A 24,421-nucleotide genomic window follows, 5' to 3' on the forward strand; every position below is an offset into this window, starting at 1 on the left:
GTAAGCTCATAGTAAGATTTATAAGTGGGCCCAAACATGTGCACTTGCTCATAGTGAAAATATGTGGCACACCAATATGTGGAGATGATGAGGGTAAACCACCGTCAACTGTTTGACTAACATATCAAGGTTAGCTGACTAAGAAAATTGAGAGTACTTGGTGAACAAATAGTGACTCAGAGAGTGTACGGTTGTGATATTTTGTGAAGTTGCACCAACAACAATGTTTGAATGTTTTATAGGAGGTGGGAGAGGAATAGAATGAGGGGGAACATATGGACCTTGTGCCACTCGATCTGTCACAATATAAAAGGTAGTATTATAAGTGAATGCTATTTATGTATTGTGTTTATTTACACTTGCATTATGTGCTCTTGTGACAATCTGTATTGTCATTGTATGTTGTCTTTGTGAAAGTCGTGCCTTTGCATCATCTCTACCTTTACTAAGGCAATAAACATAGTGTGTTCACCTTTCCTTCTTGTGGTGATATACACAATGTTGTCAACTCTCCCTCCTTTGGTGATAAACATGTGGAATTTACTATCGTGATAAAAATGATTCCTTTACTAGGGCAATTAACACAGTGTTTGTGACCTGAGCATGATTACAATCTGTATTGTCATTGTATGTTGATGTCTTTGTGAAAGTCCTACCTCTGCATCATCTCTTCCTTTCTTGAGGCGATAAACACAGTGTGTTCACCTTTCCTTCCTGTGGTGATAAACATGATGTTTTCGACTCTCTCTCCTTTGGTGATAAACATGGCAAATTTATTGTCGCAATAAAAACAACGCCTTTACTATGGCGATAAACATGATGTTTGTAACATGAGCACAATTACAATATGTATTGTCATTGTATGTTGATGTCTTTGTGAAAGTTGTACCTCTACATCATCTCTACCTTTATTGAGGCGATAAACATGGTGTGTTCATCTTTACTTCCTGTGGTGATAAACACGATGTTTTGGACTCTCTCTCCTTTGGTGATAAACACGATGACTTTACCATCGTGATAAAAATGACACCTTTACTATGGTGATAAATAGAGTGTCTGTAACCTGAGCACAATTATAATATGTATTGTCATTGTATGTTGATGTCTTTGTGAAAGTCGCACCTCTGCATCATCTCTATCTTTACTGAGGTGATAAACACGATGGGTTCGTCTTTCCTTCCTGTGGTGATAAACATAGTGTTTTTGACTTTCCTTTATTTGGTGATAAAAATGATGAATTTACTGTCGAGATAAACACGACACCTTTACTATGGAGATAAACACAATGTCTATAACTCAAGAACGATTACAATCTGTATTGTCATTGTATGTTGTCTTTGTGAAAGTTGTGCCTCTGCATCATCTCTACCTTTATTAAGGAAATAAACAAGGTGTGTTCACCTACCTTCTTGTGGTGATAAACCCAATGTTTTTTACTCTCCCTCCTTTGGTGATAAACACGATGAATTTACTTTCACGATAAACATGGTGTCTTTAACTTGATGACTTGAGAGAAGTTGGAAATGAAAGTAATGCGAGTCTACTTTATTTCGCTTATGTGGATCTAAGATAACTTAAAGGGATGGATTACAATCTATATTGTCGTTGTATGTTGATGTCTTTGTGAAAGTCCTATTGGCAACAACAAAGAAGGAAAACTGAGAGGGGGGGGGTGAATCAGTTTTCACCGGACTACCAAACTTAACCACAAATATAAATCTGATCAATTGTAGCAATAATGAAGATAAACACAATAACAACACAACACATAACACCAAGATTTTGATGTGGAAAATCCGGTCAAGGAAAAAACCACAGTGGGAACCTACCCATAATGAGATTATACTCTGCAGTAGCATGTGAAAATATTACAATGGGGAATGCAAATGCATTCAAGCACACTACCTAGAGATCATTGCTCAAAATACACTAACCCAGAAGGCTACAACCCTCAAGGAAGTCTCATTGACTTACAATAACAATCAGACAACAACCCAAAATTACATGAACTTAAAGAATAGCATATTTTAATGCCTGATGACAGTTTCGGTTAAGCACATTTGTCTTCTCAACAACATCTCAATCTCTGCTCAATCACTTCACAGAAAGATTTATTCACTTGTTCGCACATATAACTCTCTTATAATGTAGACACAACCATACATCCCAAATTACATGAATATGACACTTATATATACAGATCATCAACCTTGACAACAAGGTCGGCTCAACCCAATAAGACCTAAATACAAAATCCATCACACGCTACAATAACCAACCACCAGACCAATATTATGTCATAGATGGCAAATCATGGACCTAAATCAAATGCTCAAACATGCAAGACCACCGAAAATAATGCCAAGATCAACTGCAACATGTTGCACCACCAAATAGGTTACATAGCATGAAGAACACCACTAGATCAACAAAATCACCAATACCACACACAATGATTAATGCAAGCCATCAAAACAAATAGGAAATAATTAGGAAACACCAACAAGCACATTAGGATCATCTGAACAACCGCACCAACACCACTTAAGCAAATCTTCATCAATCAACTCATTGACACTCAAGAACACACAATAGCAACAAATGCCACGTGGAAGATAACCTGCAGAGCACCAAATCATGAACCATCTGGACTGAGGATACAAATGAACATCCCAAACACTCTCCCAAAACCACAACTCAAGATATGATCATACCGGAGAAAACCAGATCAAATACTGAACTCTATAAACAACTGAACATAAGAACCAAACCATAAACCAGATCAAATGATATGATCAAACAAACTTCTGGGTCACTTAAACCAATAAGGATGAAGTAGAGATACCATAGATACTTCATTACTGAACCAAAATCCTCATCAACAAATCAAACCAATAATTCAACCAAATGAAGTACTTTGCAACACCGAAAAACCAGAACGTAGGAATATGTTGACATCAATGACAACAACATATCCTAGCAGCAACAATATCCAACAAACTCTAACAATTCCTACCTCTGCATCATCTCTATCTTTACTGCGGCGATAAACACGGTGTTTTCGACTTTCCTTCATGTGGTGATATACACAGTGTGTTCAACTTTCCTTTCTTTGGTGATAAAAACGGTGAATTTGCTGTAGTGATAAAAACGATGCCTTTAGTGTGGTAATAAACACAATGTCTGTAACCTGATGACTTGAGAGAGGTTGGAAATGAAAGAAATGTGAGTCTAAACAAAGGAAAGAGAAGGATACGTCGTTGTGGAAAATTCATCATCTTTATCATCACAGGCCCTCGCTATCTCGCGACAAGATAGATGGGAGCAAAATGACCATGCAGGGTAATCACCACTGTGAAGAAACTGGCGCCCTACTAGCCCGTGACAAGGAAAATGAAAGTAAACTAACACATTGTGGTGTCCACCATTTGTTTTGCACCACGTTTTCGATTTCTTTGTGTTTTCCTCACTTTTGGTATACAATTGCATGTTTTTCACCATGCTTAATAATACATAGTTTACATTCTTTAGAGATTGGATAACAATTTACTTAACTGCTTTTTGAAATCATAGATTTTCACCCTCATAGATTTCGAGGAAGATTGTGATATCCAACCTTTAATTTGAGATAACACTAAAAGAGTAGAAAAGTGCATCTTACTAACCATGAACTAAGTTTATGTCTAGGTTGAAAAACACGTGTAATTAAACCTAGAACATGATATTTATGATGAAATCAAGTTACAGTGCACATACCTATTTCAACTAAAGGGGAATGTTGTGATTTCCAAAATTCTCTCTCTCTCTCTCTCTCTCTCTCTCTCTCTCTCTCTCTCTCTCTCTCTCTCTCTCTCTCTCTCTCTCTCTCTCTCTCTCTCTCTCTCTCTCTCTCTCTCTCTCTCTCTCTCTCTCTCTCTCTCTCTCTACTCTTTATTTGTTCATCTCCCTATCATTTTATTACCCCCCTCTATATCTCCATCTCTCTCACACTTTATCTCACCACCTATATATCTATCTCCCCATCCTTTATTTAAGATATCTCTAATAATCATGTAATGTAGTGTTGAATTGATTTTGTTGGTCCACTAATTATAAATATTATTGGTCAAAAATCCTCTTTCCATTTTTATTAGAAGGATGCCCATATCCTAATATAAAGCTTCAATCTTGGTACAAGTAGAAAGGATGTTGGAAAATTTTGTGATCTAATGGCTTTTTTTTTTTGTCTTGGTTTCAAAACACACTATGTTGCAAAACACGCTAAAGAAAGGGCCCTAAAACAAGTGTTAAATTAAAAAGGGTTACAATTTAAAACACTAATCTTTTGTAGGTTACAAAACACAATGTGTATTGCAACCTACAACTTCATATATACAATGAAATCCTATAAAAAGTCTACAACATCATAAAATGAAAAATACACTTTTGTTAGGGTGTACATACCTATGTTACCTAAAGAGGAAGGTTGCTCATTTGAGATAACATCAAATCAAGAAAACACACATCTTACCAACCATGAACTAAGCTTGTGTATGTTGCAAACACAATGTGTAATACACTTTTGTGTAAACATAATGTGTAATACACTTTTGTGTAAACATAATGTGTAATACACTTTTGTGTAAACATAATGTGTAATGCATTTTTGTGTAAAACATAATGTGTAAAACAATTTTGTGTAAAACATAACGTGTAATACAATTTTGTGTAAAACATAACGTTTAATACAATTTTGTGTAAAACATAACGTGTAATACAATTTTGTGTAAAACATAACGTGTAATACAATTTTGTGTAAAACATATCTCAAAAGACTAGTTTGATATCACAATCGTCCTCTTCAAGTAACATAGGTATGCACACTCCAACAAAAGTGTATTCCTCAATTTATATTGTTATAGGATTGCGATAGGGTTCCATTACAAATATAAAGTTATAGGCTAAAATACACATTGTGTTTTGACAACCTACACAAACTATTGATAGAACCTATTGTCCATATATAATTCATTTGTAGGATTATGTTTGATGAATTTTCACTATGCAGGATTAGGTTTCTCTTTAGTTAGTTAAGATTTATTGTTGAACAACTGTGACTTTGTTACCTACAATAAAAATAAAACAACATTATTACCCACACACATTTCTTTCTTCATGATGGCCAATTATGTCTTTTTTGACCTACAATTTACAATATATCTAACCCATGTGATTGTTAACTATGTCTATCTAGTTGTGCATTTCAAATAGAAATTGTTTGTAGTACTTCACAAGCACCTCTCTATCCATCACATCAATCATATTTGCATTTAGTAAATAGTACTAATATTTTTCATGCTCTTTCATATATAGTTCACTCTTTTAGTAAATTGTAATAATCTATTTAGCCTCAACTAATAGGATTAGATTGTCAATAAAAGTGTCTTGAAAATTTAATGAAAAAATACTTGCTTAATCTCTAGCCTAACTAGGGGAAGAGCACCAGTAGCCATCATAGCTAACTTCACGCACCCACATATCCTAAACAATACATCGGATTTTGATTTTGTTTTTTGGTTGTCTTCGTATGCAACTTAACTGCTTATATCTATTGATCTAGCTTCTAGGTAGTAACAATGCACACAATGGAATCAGTTATGCGTACAAAGTTCAAAAAGTACACATTTCAAAGTGTTGTCTGATACCTAACTAAAGATGTTCCAATAAACATTCACTCAAAATCACCAGTACTTGTGGACTAATGTCCTAATAGTTTTGCACAAATGTTCCAATAGTGGTGCACAAATTAAAGAACTTGATAACCATTAAGAGATTGTAGTTTAACTACCATATCTATCTTAAATTATATCAAATCTTTTAATTATTTTGTAATTTGTAAATATAGGACGTTTTTCTTTAATAATATTTAAATAATAGAAACATCAAAATTTCTAATTTTTGCAACTTTTTCCTTTTTAAAGCTACTATTCAAAATCCAAGTTTTTATTTTGATGAAATTATTTCAAATTAACATTTAAAAGACAAGTTTTTATCTTACTATGTATGTCAGAGTTCTAGATTTGGCTTTTGCTTTAAAGGTCTCTTCAAAATAGAAACCAGCATTTCAAGTGGAAGCTTTAATAAAATATCTAATATAATAAGTATACATGACATCTTTTATATTTGAAAAATTAGATTTTTCTTTTTTTTTTTTAAAGTTTCTGTATTTTAATTATAGAAATATATATGATTCTAAATAATTTTTAAATATATGTTAAATTTTTGGACTATTAAATAATAAAATCATTACCATAATAAGTATATGTGACATTATATTGGAAAGCTATTTTTTTAAGTTTTTATGTTTTGATTATTAAAATATATATATTCTAAATTTTTAAATATATGTTCAGTTTTTATAGATTATTTTTTAACTTGTATATAGCCTTAACATATTAGAATGTAAAAAAATAAAATAATGTATGTGCAAATTTCTATATCTAGCTAAATAAATTTAGATATTCACACTCAAAATCAATAAAAGTAAAAGCTAAAATAAAAACTTTATTATAAGACTTTGATCTGTAATTTTAACCTGCTCAAAAGTCGTTTGAATTTCTAGCACTAAGAATATCCAAAATAGAGAAAACAGTCTTCGATCTTTCACCAATAGTAAAAAATACTATTAAAAAACATTCCTCAAAATGAAAAATGAAAAATATAATATCTCCTAAATTCATAGTAACAATAAATTTTTAAATTTGATATGAAACTTTCAGTGGACAAGGACAGAAAAAAATGTTTTAATGGACAATGATAGAAGAAAAATGTGTGAAGAGCTTTTTTTAACAAATCCAAAATTCCAGAAAAAACAATACATTCATAAAATATGCAGTTGCCATGAATACTGCAAATAACAATGATCAAAATATTGTATTTTTCATGATAACCGAAGATGATGTGATTCTTATCTTCTTAAATAAGGAAAATAAGCCTTTTTTCCATGAATCCCACTGTATAGAGCCCACTTTGCCCCTTCCACTTGTGGGGAAGCCATCTTCTGAGGAAAAATCGCATTATTAAACAAAAGAAAAAAGGAGATCAGATACAGAAGACAATGAATCTTGTAGTTCGAATTAGACTGACTAAGAATAAAGTGGTTTTTCGATTGGATTTTTTCTATACCTTGAGCAAAGAGGGCATATTGCACCCGTATTCAGTAGAAAGAATTAGAGCATCAAACTCCTCTTGTCCATCTACAAATTTGGCTCTGCAAAATGTGAAACACAGATTCATAAATTCATTAAATTGGATTTCAAGGATCACTGCAAGCATAAAAATAAAAACAAAAATGGACATTTTGTGTACCTTGGTCTGCTCTTTATTTTGGCAAAGTTCCAACGTCCAGCACACTTGTTCTGAGCTGCACCAGAGGTCCCATCTCAAACCTCCCCAGACTATATCTGCTAGTGTCCGCCAGGATAATCCAAACAAACAGGAGCAGAAAATCCACCACCGAAAGTGGCAGCCATTGGAGAAGCCACATCACCAATTCTTAATCTGATATTGGGACTAGCTGTGTGAATATAAATTTTAGGGATGTGTCTATTCTGGTTCCAAAACGGCAGTACGGATTGACTAACACGTGTGTTAGTCTCGTGTTTTACACCGTCGATTTTGTAATTATCGGCTGCGATTGACTAACCTGTCACTAACACGCTGTACGAAAGGTCCGTTTTGGAGCCAGAATAGACGCGTCCTTTACTTTGTCTAGGTATGCTTGCAAATTTTGCATACTTCTACAAGGGCATTTGCAATTTTAACATTTGTTGAAAATCCCCCTCAATTATGCTTTGATGTATTTGCATACCCTTTTGCAAAGCGCATTTTGCCACAGGCAAAAAGGATGCTGCCACAATTTTCGGAATTTGGCTTTACACGTCCCAGTTGTATTTTCTTGACAATTTCTAATCATTCAACAAATCCATTTTGTGCATATTCTTGAATAATAGGAGTCGGCGAGAACATATCTCCGAAGCATTTTGTTGAACAATTCATGTGCATTGTCTATGGTGTTACTATTCTTTCCTTATGAGATGGCATTTTTAAAAATATAGATTTGAAATAATTTTTTCAATGATGCTTGGACTTGGTTTTGAATTCTTGAATATAGAAATCTCGATGGATGTATTGTTGGGTTACTTGATAGTTGGGTACTGGAGGTGTTCTTTTTAGACTATAATTCCTCGACAATTCATAGAATTTTATGACTTATTGAGTTTCAGACTTGGATAAACCCGAATTGCTCTTCAAAATAAGTCCAAAAAACAGAATTCTCTGATAAAGTAAACTAGAACGAAATATGTTTTCTTTTTTACCATAATCTGTAGTGTTCTTCTATCATTTTGATGTTGAAGTTTAGAACAGTGTTGATTAAGGGATTAATTTATAAGGGAAGTGATTTTGGGGTTTAAATTTAGTGGGATTTGAGGTGAGAATCTAGGGTTTTGGAAAGTGATGTTGTTTGGCAAGCTACTGATGGTTTTTTATTTTTTCTTATTTGCAAATTTATGATTATATATTGAAAAGTGTAACTGTTTTTGTGACATTTTTCTATTAGTCATTCCTTGTATCTTTCAAAACTCCATTGCATTTGATGGCTTCAATGATATATAAATTTAAAGATTCAGTACAGATAATGGAGTATAGTCGGTATTTTGTGGCCGAAAGGTATAGGCAACAAAGGAAATGATCCACATTGTTTGTGGTCGCTTAAGATCTAACAAAATATTGAAAATTAAAATATGTGGTTCTTAAGGATCCATTTGCACAAAGATGCTATTTTCATGGTCTAGACTCTAGCCAAATAATGTTATTGAAGACAAATTTTCATAAAGATGGGTAGAGTTGGATTTTAAAAAATGTGATTTTATATTTTGGCTCAATTGCATTAGTTTTTTATTTTCCACAAACGTGAAGTGCACTTTTTGATTGAATATATTGTAGTTATAAGTTCCATTTCTGCTAAGTCCACACAAACTGTAACCTTCTACAAGCTTTGCATTCTCGCAAGGATCATGGAATTTAGATTTATGCTTCTTTGAGCATGGTTGCTATTATTTATATCTATTTATTGTACAGTATATATGTTGGGGTCTATCCCTTATTTGGTTTGGGTTTCTTTTCACTTAAACATTAATGATTGAGCACATTTTTTGGAGGGGGCTGTAGGTTCCTTTTGTAAGATATCAATCACTTGGACAATCTTAATTGGTATTGAAAGCAAAAATGACTGATTATATCCCAATTTTTAATTTGGACCTTGGTAGCATAGTCACAATGTAATCGTGGTACTTTGATTTCATATCCAACAATTTTGTAAATTTATTGATTTCATTGCTTCTATTTTCCTTTTAATACCTGAATAGGGCAGTTGCAATTGGATTGCATAGATGCATTTAGTGGTTTAATTACTGGATAGAGTAGTTTTAATAGTTATATTTTTTCAATGTGATCTACGATTCTAAATTCATTTTCATGTTCTTTATTGTATCTCTATGGTCGTCTTTATGCTCGCTCTTTCGCTTCTTCATCATACTTATGCGTTTTTAATCTATGATCATGTTATACTATGAAGCTTTGCCATTCTAATAATTGAGCTATTCATGTCATATTTGCCATCAAAATTCTACTCATCTTGTTGTATTGCTCCATAATTCATTGACTAGGCATTGCATATCATATCTCCTCCCTTGATTCTTTCCTCCCTCTTAAGATTGACAGGAGATCATTGTAAACATCATACAAGAACTGACAAGAGCTTGGCAGTTTCACATAATCAAAGATATTCAAAACATTGCAAGCAAATAAGTATTTATTCAAACAAGGTATGTTAAGTAGTACATTGTCTTAATCATGAGATTACTCATTTTAATGATCAATCTTTTGTCATAAGCTAGTTGTTCTTAGCAAAAGTGCTAAGATGTCTAATCTATTGTTGTATACTTTTGCAGGAGATCAAAACAATGAAATAGATGATTGTGCAACAAATGGTTAGAACTGGCAATGACAAATTATTATAGGATGATGGAAAAATTATTCAAGCAACCAAAGTATCAAGAATATGGAGATAATAATCCAACAATTCTAGTAAGTCCTATGAAGTTGAAACATTCAAGAAAGCAAGGGAGATATATAGGTGTTAGAAAATGGCAAATGGATGTTATGGTGTAGAAATCTGTGGCCACAACCATAACCGATGTCAATGGCTAGGGGTCTTTAATACAGTATAAATGCTGCTTGTGCTTATGATAAAGCGGCCATATCCATGAAAGGCATGCACACAATGATAGATTTCTTTTACAACAATTTAGAGGCATGCAAGTTCTTGTCCAACCAGCATATTGTTCCCCTACCCTTCTCAGCCTTTTTCCAAATTAGATCTTGTATATGTTTAGCACACAAATATCTTGCAATCGAAGTTTGAAGACTCGTGGAAAAGTAAACATGAAAGTGACAACTTGCACCTCAATGTTATCAAATCTAAACATTCTATGGTGGGTAAATACAGTGTTAAACAACGTCCATGGGATCATTACTATAGAAATCATGGACCCAAAGTCCAAGCAACATTGATGACTGGTAACATTTGGTACAACAGAAGAGGCTGGTCATGCTTATGATATTGCTGCCATATCAATGAGAGGTATCAGGGCAATTAAAATTTCATCCATAGTAATTCAGATCCATGTAAGTTTCTTTCAAACCAACCTATTAGTCCCTTCCATGCTTTAGCGTCTTGCTCCAAATTGCATACAAATTATATTGACCCTACCAACATGTTGCAAAATGCTTGCACTTATTATACATGTAAGAATTGAACCATGAAACATTTTGCATTAGAAGCTAAAACGTACAACTTTGGTGACATAGACATGAATAATTCCATGCAGTCTCCGATAAAAATGATAGAAAAGAACCATCAATGCACAAAATGCAACTACAATCCTATAATCTGTTTCCAAAATGCAACTACTGATTAATTGAATATTCCATGCTCATTGTCATGTTCCCATCCCCCCTTCAATTCTGTTCAGTTTTCTTTTGACACCAACATTGCCCATACAATCCCTATCAGCAATCCACTCACACCCACTTTGTAAAACCAAGTAAATAAGCAATGTCTTGTTCATTTCTTGGAGGGGTTGAACACTACACCATCACCTAACGTTTCTAGCCCAATGCCAACAAAACAATTGACTTTCAACATTGAAAATTCTATTGCTAAAATTTTTGATACATGTTTAGTTTTGTTGGATCAAGCACTGCAAAAGTTCTTTCCTCAATCCAACCCACAAAACAACAACATTTACTGATTTTTTTTTCCATTTATGGCTACTACTAGTATTCCCATTTAGCACTTACAATGTTACATCTGATTTTTGCGGTGCTGACATGAAAAAAAAAAAAGTCAAATGGTCAATGTATGTACTTGAATCAGCAGCAACAACTGCAATTGGAGAAACATGGCATGTATGTTGCCAACCATCAATGCTCTAGTTCCCCTGTCAACAACCTAGGTGTTCTTTGTCAAGAGATTTTTGCAAGAAAACAATTCAGAGACAGCTGATATGGACTCACTTGAAAAGACTTCAATCACATTGAACAAGATTTCTTTCTCATCCATTTTAATTTTGTTTCTCAATATTTATACTACGAGGCAAGGTTTCATGTGTACAAGCTATATGCCTTCCATAGTTAAATATTATAATATCTTGTTCCAATGCAATCATGTCTGCCACGCTCTCTACAATGCAAATACAAACCAGAAAACTAGGTACTAGCCACCACATGGCACTTGTTTACTAATAGTTCTTATCACTTAGACTGAGTCTATTATTTTTTTGGAATTGATGTATAAACTATTTTGTAAGCCCTTTCTAGTAACCTAAACACAAAATTTTAAAGATAAAATCGTTAAAAAGTGTGATATTTTATGCTCGAAGTTTTTAATTGTGGTTTAGCTATGAAGGATTATATTTTCTTTTGCTATATAAAGGCAGTTTTGTGGGTGTCATGTCCTCATTTGTCATGACCCCAATCTAGTACTCGAACTTGTAACATGAAACTATCTATGATATTGCTATCAGGGTTCAACTGTGTATTTTTTGAGTCAAACTCATTGACTCAAAAACTACACAGTTGAACCCTGATAGAAATATCATAGTTTGACTTGCTGTGGAAAATACCTCCTACTTATGAAACTGTCTGACAAATGTAAGAGTCCACAATTTCATTAGTCGCATATCTTTTTACAATCGCCCATCTTCAGCAAGCCAGGAATATCGCAGAGTGATCCTCCATGTTAAGTTTCTCTTCACAATCAATCGGGTCATTAGTATTAAGTAAGGAGCACCGACCTTTGAATATTATACAGCAATATTAATTATATTCACTAATGAAGGCACTGGCAGTATTAATGCTGACTATCTTAACTAAGTCAGGGATGGCAATCCTTGGAATGGCACAATGAATAAAGGCAGCAATAACAACATGATTAATAATCATTATCTTTATTAAAGCAATGCTTGAGTTTGGATGAAAAAGCCATGACTCTTAGGAAAGAAGACCGCCATTGTAAGGGGTGCATCACTTCAATTGGATATAGAGCTATAAGAGGAAGATATCTTATAGCAAGAAGATGAGGAGGAAAAAAGAGTGATCAGCATTCAAGCAAATTCCAGAATCAAACTCAGAAATTAATATATCTATATCACCAAGCACATACATAGATAACAGATCATGTGATTAGGAAAAACATCACGAATCACAAAGGCCATCATCAGGAAATCAGCCTCGAAGAACACAAGGCACCAGCAGTTCGAACATAATAGATTCAGACCGAAAATTAAGAAGAAAGAATAAATCAGAGAGCAAACAAGAGATCTGCCATCTCACTGTTAACGAATTAGACAGCATTGTCAAACTGATCAGAATTTTGGTATGAAGTATAATGCATTCTAATTGGCTGAGTTGATATTTATCTTCCATTGATAGAAAGTAGAATATTAAATAAATAGCACATTGCTATTGATATGTACATTCCTAAATAATGTTAATTTTACTATGGTTTGCTTATGCATACTAAGAATGCTTAAGTATATAAGTGTGCTTGTTTGTTTAGAATCCCTCTTGTGGGAGAGGGCTTGAGGAGTAAGAGGTGGCTGACGAGTGGGCTCGTAAGTAGGCCATCCTAGAAGGACCATAGCAGCCTAGGACAAAGAGGGTGTTGCAATCCAAGAACACTGAGAGGGGGCGAGGAGGGGGGGGGGGGGTGAATCAGTGTTCTACCGGAATATAAGATTTTAGCCTTATCAAAGCATTCATTCATCAACCGGTAAACAAAAATACATATAACTGAAACAAATAATGCAATCACATAAATGAAGACCATAACACAGAGAATTTATATGTGGAAAACCTCAATGGGGAAAAACCACGGTGGGATTTGTGACCCACAATATCAGTTCACTGGCCATATGAAGAGATATTACATATAATAGGGGCCTGCACATGCAAGAAGACACACTGCTCATCACCAAGAGTCTCACTAACTACAATCACTTTTTGATACAAAACTGAACTCATATAATGCATTTGCTATGCCTGATTGAGTTCTGGTTAAGGCTCTGACTGTTCTCGTTCTTAAACCCTTACCGGAATAACATACACCTTACGAGTACCTTAGAAATCATCTACAAATCATTACAAAATATTGCTTTCGCATACAAATGATCTCGCATATCAAATCTTATCACCAATGTTATATCTTAAATGACCTAATAGACTGACTTATATACCCTTACAAACATTTATGCCATATGTCGGCTTACATACAAAATGATAATACATGTCGGCTCATTACAAATATATATGAATTATAAAATGCTTTGCTGGATACTACCCTTTGCCGGATCTCCAAGTGATGTCGGCTTGCCATACCGGTACCTAGTTTGCCAGTTACCTTTGAAATCCATGATGCCGGTGAAGTGTCTGCCAGATGCCGGTGAACCAAAATATGTTGTCAATGTTGCCATCAATGACAACATAAGAAACCGAATGAATGTCAATTGCCAACAATCTCCCCCTTTGGCATTGATGGAAACACTCATGTGAAAAATGGTTTCAATCTGCCTTGCTGATCCTGAAATGTGATTCTGCTCCCCCTAAGCTATATATACCATCAAAAATCTGATCCATACATATTTCACCTTCTATTTTTCACATACATCACTCATCTCCCCCTTTGGCATCAATGCCAAAAACCAGTACAAAGAATGAATAAATCAATGAAATTCTGTACAGGGGAATGCCTCTCAAAATACTTACTGGAGTTGAATGAGCTTGAAGATTTCCGGGTAAGCATTCTTCAAAAACTCCAAGTATGTGTCCCAACTAGATTTGAATGTCCTTGAAATTGACACAAGTCCATTTAGGACATATGCATGAGATTCTTGTTCCTTGAGTTCTGCCGGTGTGGGCTTTCCCATCATATCTATACACTCCTTATGTACATACAGTGTGTCCAACCGGGGACTCACTAACCCTCTGAGCTCCTTAGCTCTCCGTATGATTTTATCCCCGTCTCTTTCAAGAGCTGAAATCTGGACTTCTAATAACAAAATTTGACCATCTACAGATGTGGTTAAGGAATTTACTCCATCAAAGTTATTTACAATGCCTGCAATTGTATTTTGAACATCTTTAATGTTTTTGTCTATACCTGCTGTAAGTAAATTTGAATTGCAGCATACCTTTTCAATCTATCTGCTATCTGTACTTTGTCCGATTCAATCAACTGATCAAAAGTGGCCCTCTTGGCCTGAGCAAACTGGTCCAGAGCATGTCGGTTAGAGATTTGCTGCAGTGATTGAAATTCCTTTGAAATATGCTTTGTCAACATCTTGAGCTTGCCGGATGGGCTTGCTCCCTTATCAATTTGGCCTTCCGGGACTAACTGGTGCAAAATTGGAATGGAATGATCAATTATTTGCTTTTCATCAGTCCCTTCCTTGATCATTTTTTGAGCTGAAATCATCATGAGTTCAGTTGAACTCATCTTTGTTATGCTCTTTTGCTCAGCATTTGTAGTGGTAATTGCCAACAATGTAGTTCTGGCTGTCGAATCTGTTGGATTCCTCTCCCTTTTTCTCTGATGATTGTGCAGACACTTATTTCAGTTTGAACTTCCTTTTCCTTCTCTCCTTCCTGATTTTTCCCTTTATCTTTCTCCTCCGGTTTATTTTCTCCAATATCATCTTCTTTTGCACTGATGGCTTTGCCACTTGGTGCAACATCTGTTACTGCCGTCTCCACATTTGCTGTATCCACAACCTGTTCATTTTGATCCGGAGGACTATTGTCCTCAACATCTATAATCTGTTCATTATGTACACTAGCTATTTCTGCCTGTATCTCCTCTTTATCCTGTACATTTGCTTATACCGGAGATTCTACATTTAATTCCTTAACATCTTTCAAAATTGTGAATGAGCTAGCCACTACACCTTTGCCTTTGCCATCAACCGAGATGTCAGACTTAGGATTAGCTTCCGGTGATGTAAAGAAATCAGGGTTGTCAATAAAGAATTTAACCCATGCCTCGTTGGTTTCACTGATTATTTCTTTAACTCTACCTGCCATAAGGCTAACTGTCTTGTGCCTGCTTCGGAAAATTGTTCTATTAGCTGTTTCAAGACACCTATCCATCTCCTTTGGGGTAATTGAACCACAATTAGGTAATAAAGCTTGAATCTTTATGTGCCGGTCTTCCTCCATAGCAGATGATCTTCTAGCATTTAGATTATTATATAATTGTGTTGGTATTTGCTTTGCAATCTCTAATAAAGCCTTCTTATACATGTCTAAGTGTAACAAAATGGCTTCCTCAATTTCTTTTTGCTCATCATCATCCAAATGTTCATAATAATGTTGAATGTTCTTTAGCATACCATGCTTTGTTATCTCATCTATTAACTCAACACAAGACATAGGTGGAATGATAGTTACATTACCGGTTTCAATAGCTTCATCTATGTCTTCCTTCTTCTTCTTGCCGGATGATGCAAGGGTTTCTTTCACTGGCCTTTTCTTCTGAGTAGGCTTCCTTTCAGCTGGCTGACTTGCCGGTATCTTAATGGTTACCTTCCTTGCCGGCTACTTCCTTGTCTTCTCAGCTTTCTCCTTTGGGTCTCCTACCTTCTTTCTCTACACCCTCTTGAAAGATGAGGAATTTCATCCTCAGTCTCAGTATCTGAAGTAATTGGTGCAATGAGAGCTTCAGGTTGTTTCCTCTTCTTGACTTCTTTGGTTGATGAGGCTTCAATAATAGTTTGAATATCTTTTGAGACCTTTTCAACAAATTGACTTACTTTTCTCTGCTGCCTCTCTCTCTTCTTCTGATTGAATTATGTTTTAACTTCAAGTTCTTTTTGCTTGGCAGTTCCAAATGATTTTTCAGATTCATCTGCCGGTGCATCTACAAGCATCTTAGCATATGCATCCAAAATGCTTGCATCTACCTCATAACCCATTTCCTCAATCCATATCTTCCGGGGTATCACAACTTCCATAAGAGTTTCATCCTTTTTCACCATGAAATAGATTTCAATTGAGTATTTCTCAAGTATGTGCTTTGGAATTCTTTCCCTTGACTTCATGGCTTTCTGAAATGATTCGAAGTATCCCCAAACTTTGTAATCTCTTTGGTTCCCCAAACCGGTAATAGCTCCCTTAATCTGCCTACCTACCGGTTTATCGAAGGCTCATTGCCTTTTGCCCAAACCTGATATCTCATTCAAGAAGAAAAGCATTAGGCACACTATCAAATTTCCATATCGGAAAACTCCTTTCTTTTCCCCTTGATCTTGCCTAAGTTTATAATCAACTCCTCTTTCATCCATTCACACAGATCATACTTTTCATCCTTCTTCAACATTTGATAAGGACCAAAAATGCAAGAGCTAGAAACTAAGTTGGTTAGATTGGGTTACCTTGTAACCTATAATCATGTTGACGAATTTGACATCCTTGTCAGTAATGGTACCGACTCTCATTGACCGATTATCAGAGGTTGCACCTGTGAGCTTGTTGATTTCATCATTTGATATCTTCTTCTCTGGTTTTTGACCTATCCGAGGTAAGCCAGTGATGGCCCTGATTGCTTCCTTGGTGATCTTGTGGGGTCTATCCAACCAAATAAATTCACCATGAACTCTGCTCAGCACGTACTGGATTATTTCATCCTCAAACTCAGGAATGTCCAAGATTTCGATTAACCCTAGGTCTGCAATATGTTTGAATTCGGGCTTGATGATTCCAGAGTCGTTCAACAGTTCAAATATGTACATTGATTTGATCTCAGCTGTTCCCAAGTCCTCTAGATTGCAGTGGGTGTAAGCTTTGACATCCTCAACATAAACTACGCCTTCGAGAACCCTCGAAAAAGCGCTGACCGAATCATCCAAAGTTACAATATGAGGGCATCTCTTGAATATTGGTCTCAGACGGTCCTTAACCTCTACTACAATGGGATTTGCAATGAAAGTGGGGACAAAAGAAGAACCAACCTCCATTTCGAATGATTGAATGGTGAAAAATACCTGGAAATAGTCGCCGGTGACAAACCCTAGATATCTCCTTTGAATGTAGTTGAAATCACTGATGGTTGCTTCTGATCACTCTGAATCACCTTTGACTCGCTTTGTATCGCTCTGAAAGCAAGGTGAACATACTGAAGTGAATTCTTCCTTTTATCCTTCGAAAAACCCTAATTTGCCATCGACATAAATGCCTTCCGATGAGACATACTGGTTCTCGATTCAACATATATATGCCAGATAAACTTTCCAGATGTTTGAAACTTCCTTCCAGATCTCTTTCCTGAGGAATATGCAAGATTTTCATGAAATTTGCCTACCCTGAAGGCATCTGCCGCAATTGTCGTACGAGCTTCCTGCCAGTGCAGGAACATTTTGCTCTGCCGGTTGAGTAACCAGAGCAGTTTCATCTCCCGATTGATCATTTGACTTCCTGACCCATCTCTTGGTATGATCATGCCGGATCTCATTGATCTTTTTCTTTCCTTTATCATTTGATCCATCATTGCAAACTGGTGGATTTTTGCTTCTACAAAACTTGGCTATGTGTCCAATCTTGTTGCATGAATAGCATGTAACATTGTTCATTTGAATTGCTTTGCTATATCCAGGGTAATTGCTTGACCTGCAATGATTAGCCATGTGTCCAAACTTTCCACATGCATGACATTTTCATTTATTCTGCAATCTTCTGTCTTCTGACCATACTTATTGCAATTGGAACATTGACCGGGGATAGATTTATAATTCTGATTTGCTCTACTTCTACATTGTCTAGCCATATGACCAAATTTATTACAAACAAAACATCTACCATTAAATTTGTGAGCATTGAGCTGCCTTACCACTGTCCTCTGGTTCCGGTTGTTCTGATCATCATGCATACTGGATGTTTGATCTTCATTTGTAGTACCGGAGCTCTGACCTTGTTCAAATCCAAGTCCTCTGGAGTCTTTATTCTGCCTTTGGCTCTCCAATAATTCATTAAGTTGTGCTGAACTAGCCTTGAATTTGTCCTTATACTCATTTGCAATAGTCAGATCATCTCTTAGGATTGTCATCTGTCTTTCAAGATCTTGTTCATTGTTTTGGAATTGCACTAATTCTGTTCTCAACACATCATTTTCATGAGCCAACTTGATGCATTCTTCAGATTTGTCCTTCAGTGATCTAACAAGGTTTTCCTCCTTTTTCTTTCTGTCTTCAATTTCTTTTGCCATCCTCATAGTTAGGGCTTGTGTTTCATTCTTCATAACTTCATTTTCTTGACTCAGCTTCTGACATAGGTTCTTTAGAGTGTCCTTTTCTTCATCATCTTGATCTTGCAATTGTTCTCACAGTTCCTTCCTTTTGGCTTGAGCATTAGATAGCTTTTCTTGCAGAGTGATAATGAATTCTTTTGCAGATCTAAGTTCATCTTCCAACTTTATGTTCTTAACTTTTTCAACTTCAAAATCTTCAAGAGCAACTTCAAGCTGCTACCTTAAACACATCTCCATGGATTCCAGATTCAAGATCTCCCTCAAGCTGTTAGGCTTCCTCCGAGGCACAATGCTTTGATACCAATTGTTGGAATCCAAGAACACTGAGAGGGGGGAGGGAGGGGGGGGCGGGTTGAATCAGTGTTCTACCGGAATATAAGATTTTAGCCTTATCAAAGCATTCATTCATCAATTGGTATACACAAATACATATAACTGAAACAAATAATGCAATCACATAAATGAACACCATAACATAGAGAATTTATAAATGGAAAACCTCAATGAGGAAAAACCATGGTGGGATTTGTGACCCACAATATCAGTTCATTGGCCATGTGAAGAGATATTACATATAATAGGGGCCTGGACATGCAGGAAGGCACACTGCTCATCACCAAGAGTCTCACTGACTACAATCACTTTCTGATACAAAACTGCAAAACTGAACTCATATAATGCATTTGCTATGCCTGATTGAGTTCCGGTTAAGGCTTTGACTGTTCCGGTTCTTAAACCCTAAATCCTTACCGGAATAACATACACCTTATGAGTACCTTAGAAATCATCTATAGATCATTACAAAATATTGCTTTTGCATACAAATGATCTTGCATACATAAACTTCGCATATCAGATCTTATCACCAATGTTATATCTTAAATGACCTAATAGACTGACTTATATACCCTTACAAACATTTAAGCCATATGTCGGCTTACATACAAAATGATAATACATGTCGTCTCATTACAAATATATATGAATTATAAGTGCTTTGTTGGATACTACCCTTTGCCGGATCTCCAAGTGATGTTGGCTTCCCATACCGGTACCTAGTTTGTCGATTACCTTTGAAATCCTTGATGCTGGTGAAGTGTCTGCTGGATGTCGGTGAACCAAAATATGTTGCCAATGTTGCCATCAATGACAACATAAGAAACCGAATGAGTGTCAATTGCCAACATAGGGCACTTACAGAGTCAAGGAACCCCTTTACAACCTTCCTCTGACTCCACAAGATGGCAATTGTTTGTAGGGAGACGAGACATGGTTGGGGAAAGCAGGTACAAGCCGCCAAGCAAGCAAGAGGGCTGTGGTAGACATCCACTCTTGGGCTTGGTGTAGAAATGGCTTTGGGTGGACCCATTACATCTTTTCCCCCAAACCTTAATATGCTTATACTCTATGAATATGATGTGGTATTGCCTAACCCTAATGATTATATATATATATTTATGTTACCCTGAGTTTTGGGGACGGGGATGTGTTGTGACCATTTCACACATCGCCCCATCGCAAATGGGGACCCCCCCTTTTTTGTTTGTTTTTTTTGCTCGTTTTCGCTTTCGTTTTTAGGGTTTTGTTAGTCAGTTAGTTGTCTGGATTTAGGGCTAAGCCTTAGGGTTTTAAATTTTGCCTTTTCAAGCCAAAATCCAGTCATTTTTTGAGAGCTTTTGAGCTTCCTTTTCTAGAATGCAAATTTTGAATGCAATGAATTCGCCAAAATGGTCTAATTTTCAATTGGAATGTTCATGCAGAGCTTAAACTTGTCTAAATGATGACCATCAATGTGAATTTTTGTCTGATTGAATATTTTGACCAAATTTTGACTTTTTTGAAGTTTGACCCTGGGCATTGGAATTGATTTGTTTTCGCCTCGTGAAGTGTTAAAATGTGAAAAATCTTGTTATTTTGGCCTGTAGGAGCAAAATCGCTCCTGTCCCTCAGTGAAGGACGGGAGCTCAATTTCAAATATCTTATTGTCCTTGCAGAGTCCAGACAAGTTTTACGTTTGAAGTGATAGAGAACGACAAGATCTTTCATTTGAATATAAATTGAAGATTTTCATGAGCACAGAAATGCCTCCAGGAGGAAAATCGCCCCTGTCCCTCAGTGAAGGACCAGAGCTACAATTCAAATTTCGCCTTGTCCTTGCAAGATTTTGAAAACTTAATGATTTGAGGATGTCCGAAGGAAGATACTTTGCCAAATGAATATAATTTGAGATGCAAAAAATGAAGGAAAATGACCTATATTGACTAAATCGCTCCTGTCCCTCTCCAAGGGACCAGGGCGAGGTACCTTGTAGCTCTCATCCCTCTCCCAGGGACCAAAGCGATTTCCTCCATTTTGCAAAATCCAGACAAGGATCAAGGCAAGTTTACGTTCAAAAACGAAGGAGAACATGAGATGAATGCATTGAATATAAATTGAAGATTTTTGGGACGTCCATACCAATGCTAAATGCCTAGTTCGCTCCTGTCCCTCAGGAAGGGACCAGAGCGATTTTTGATATAACTGCCTTTTTTGCAAAATTACAAACAATGTCAAGGCATGGACGGATAGAGTAAAGAAGGACGAATCCGTTGAATATAAACTTAGCGCATGGCAAAGTGAGATGAAAGCCACAAGGGAAGGATCGCTCCTGTCCCTCTCCAAGGGACCAGGGCGATACAATGGTGAAGATACGTCCCTCCAAAGTTCAAGGTCGTCCCTCCAAGGTTCAAGGCCGATCCAAGCCAGGACGAAGGGTGGCGAGGACATTTCAAGGCATTTCCATCAAGCGCAACGTTGCAAAGGTCATCACATGGAAGGATTTGCACTCTAAAGACCTAGATCGCTCCTGTCCCTCTCCAAGGGACCAAAGCGATATTTACATAATGGCGTAAATTTCAAAAGGCAAACAAGTTTCAAGTTACCAAGAGGGTCGAAAGGACATCATTCCACGCAATGAAGATAATTGCAAGTTGGTACAAACAAGAACAAGCATGTTATGATGAACTTCGCTCCTGTCCCTCAGGAAGGGACTAGAGCGATATTGATATATTAGATTAATCCATGCAAGGTTTACGTAAAGACAAAGATACACGAGGTTACATATGCTCCAGGACATCGTTTGAAGATAATTTGCAAAAGTTTTAAACGTCCAAACATTGCTAATCGAGGTAAAAGTTCCCCATCGCTCCTGTCCTTTGGACAAGGACCAAGGCGATCCTATCAAAACACTCACGTTCCTTCAAAGATCAAGGCGAAATGAGGATAGGAAGTGCGAAGGACGACATTTGGAGGACATTGCAAAGAGGATCGAAGTTTAAAAGTCGCCAAGATCAAGGAGAAATAATGGATCGCTCCTGTCCCTCTCCAAGGGACAAGGGCGATGGTCCCTTTAATTCGTCCAAACATATGATGAAGACAAATGGAATAAGCGCAAAGGACACAAGCGTTGATAAGTTCGAAGGCCAAAGATGCAAGGTGAATGTGAAAACATGGAGATCGCTCCTGTCCTTTGGACAAGGACTAGGGCGATAATGGTCATGGGATGCATTTGCTCGCACAAGAAAAGAAATTCAAGTTCGAAGGACCACCAGATGATCGATTTGGGAGGTGAAAATGAAGGAGTTGAACGTTAAAAACGCAAGAATCATGCCAAAAATCATGGATCGCTCCTGTCCCTCTCCAAGGGACCAGAGCGATGAGGTACGTCCCTTTATTTTCATATATTTTTGGCGCCAAATTAAAACAATTCGAATTTTCTTTAAATGCTAAATCAATTTAAAAAATTGAAAATCCATTTTTATTGGCATTTAATATGGCGTTAACATTTATTAATTATTTTTGCCTTATTTAAAAATCGAAATTTGCAATTAAAGAACGCAAGGCATTAGTAATTGATTAATTAATTAATAAAAAAATCGATTTGAGCGCTCATATATGGGGGTCGGCCTTGTTATGTCATTGCAAATCATTTAAAAAATGGTTTTATTTTTATTAAGTCGGCCTAAGGGGTAAAGGATGCAAGCGCTATATAAGGGGGGTAGAATTATCATTTTCTACACCATTATTTTACCTTCCTTTATGCGAGTTGACAAGAGGCGAATATAGTGCGAGTTTCAATTATCCAAGGTGGCGAAGACACTCCAAAGGTGGTGCGAATTGCATTGAAGACCAAGGGTGGCGCGCTTAGACATTCCAAAGGTGGTGCGACTTCAAACCAAAGGTGGCGAAGACATTCCCAAGGTGGTGTGAGGCGTGCGAGGTGTGTTTAAAGAGGTGCGAATTGCATTGAAGATCAAAGGTGGTGCGAATTCGAAGACCACACCAAGAGCGAATTTGGAGATCCATCCAAGACCACGCCTAAGGCGAATTTGCTAAGGACTTGGTGATTTATTTGTGCGAAATTGAAGATCACATTCTCTCCAGAGGTGGCGAAATCAAATTTGAGGGGATCATATTGAAGATTATCTTTATACCTCAATTTTGCCTAGGCAAATTTTGTTTTTGCATTCTAGAGTTAGCTCTCTATCGAGGTATGGCAACCCCAAAGGCGGGAGCATCCACCAGTCGCTCGGCCCTCATGAAAGAAGATCAGAAGACTGAAGAAGTGGAGACCAAGATCGTGTCCAAGTGGAGCAACATTGGAGATACAAACTTGGGGAACTTTAGCACGAAGAAGTTCCGAGAGGTCCCTTACATCGGCAAGCCATCACCTGTCGCCCGGAGAATAATAGAAAGTGGCATCATTAAGGCGGCCGGTTTTCCTCCAGCCATTCAGTGTCACGAGTTGATGATCGAGTGTGCCCGTCATTACAATCCACAGTCCAGGACAATTGTGTCCAATGAGGGAAACATTTTGGCGTACCTTTCAGAGGAGGCCATAAGTGAAGCCTTCCATCTTCCAGAGCACAGGGACATGATATACAAGAGCATTGAAGGAGCCAGATCAGTGTACGATGATGATCCAGATGCTTGTCTAAGCATAATCAACAAGAACTGGCTACTCAAGAGTCGTCCCCGTCTGAGCAAAGTACCGAACACACCACACCGGATCGATTTCCAAGAGGAGTACAGAGATTTGATTACCATGCTCAACAGAGTTACAGGAGCACCTCATGCCTTCTATTTTGAGAAATGGATGTTTTATTTCATCCAGGTGATTGTTCAAGGGAAGGGTACAATACATTGGGCTAGGATAATTAGCCATTGCTTAGACGTACAGTTGAGAAGACTCAGGGCTACTAAGTCCTTCCACATGAGTTCATATGTCATCTATGCCTTAATCAGGAGCGTTGAGTACGCAGGACTACCTCACAGAGGAGTGATTGGAAGAGGACCCGGCGAGGTCAGAGTTTGTGAATCCTATACCCACTTGCATCATCCACCAGGGAAGAACTACAAGTTAATCAATGATACTTTCACGATGAACATCACAAGGACGTTGCAAGGAGGGATTCACAACAGATTATCTCAAGATGCCCAGGAGTTAATCAAGAGGTACGGTGCTTGGTTCATTCAGTTTCCCAA

At 36.7% G+C, this 24,421-nt stretch overlaps 1 long non-coding RNA gene across 1 annotated transcript; it reads right to left on the bottom strand.

Annotated features, from left to right (window-relative positions):
* Positions 1-6,884: 6,884 nt before the first annotated feature.
* LOC131046297 (uncharacterized) lies at positions 6,885-9,896 on the bottom strand. The gene is made up of 3 exons (XR_009105965.2): positions 7,348-9,896; positions 7,165-7,249; positions 6,885-7,039 (listed from the first exon to the last, which is right to left on the bottom strand). It is a non-coding gene; the product is annotated as an uncharacterized LOC131046297 (long non-coding RNA).
* Between the last annotated feature and the right edge of the window lie 14,525 nt (positions 9,897-24,421).

This window comes from Cryptomeria japonica, chromosome 2 (assembly GCF_030272615.1).
Source record: "Cryptomeria japonica chromosome 2, Sugi_1.0, whole genome shotgun sequence".
NCBI lineage: Eukaryota > Viridiplantae > Streptophyta > Pinopsida > Cupressales > Cupressaceae > Cryptomeria > Cryptomeria japonica.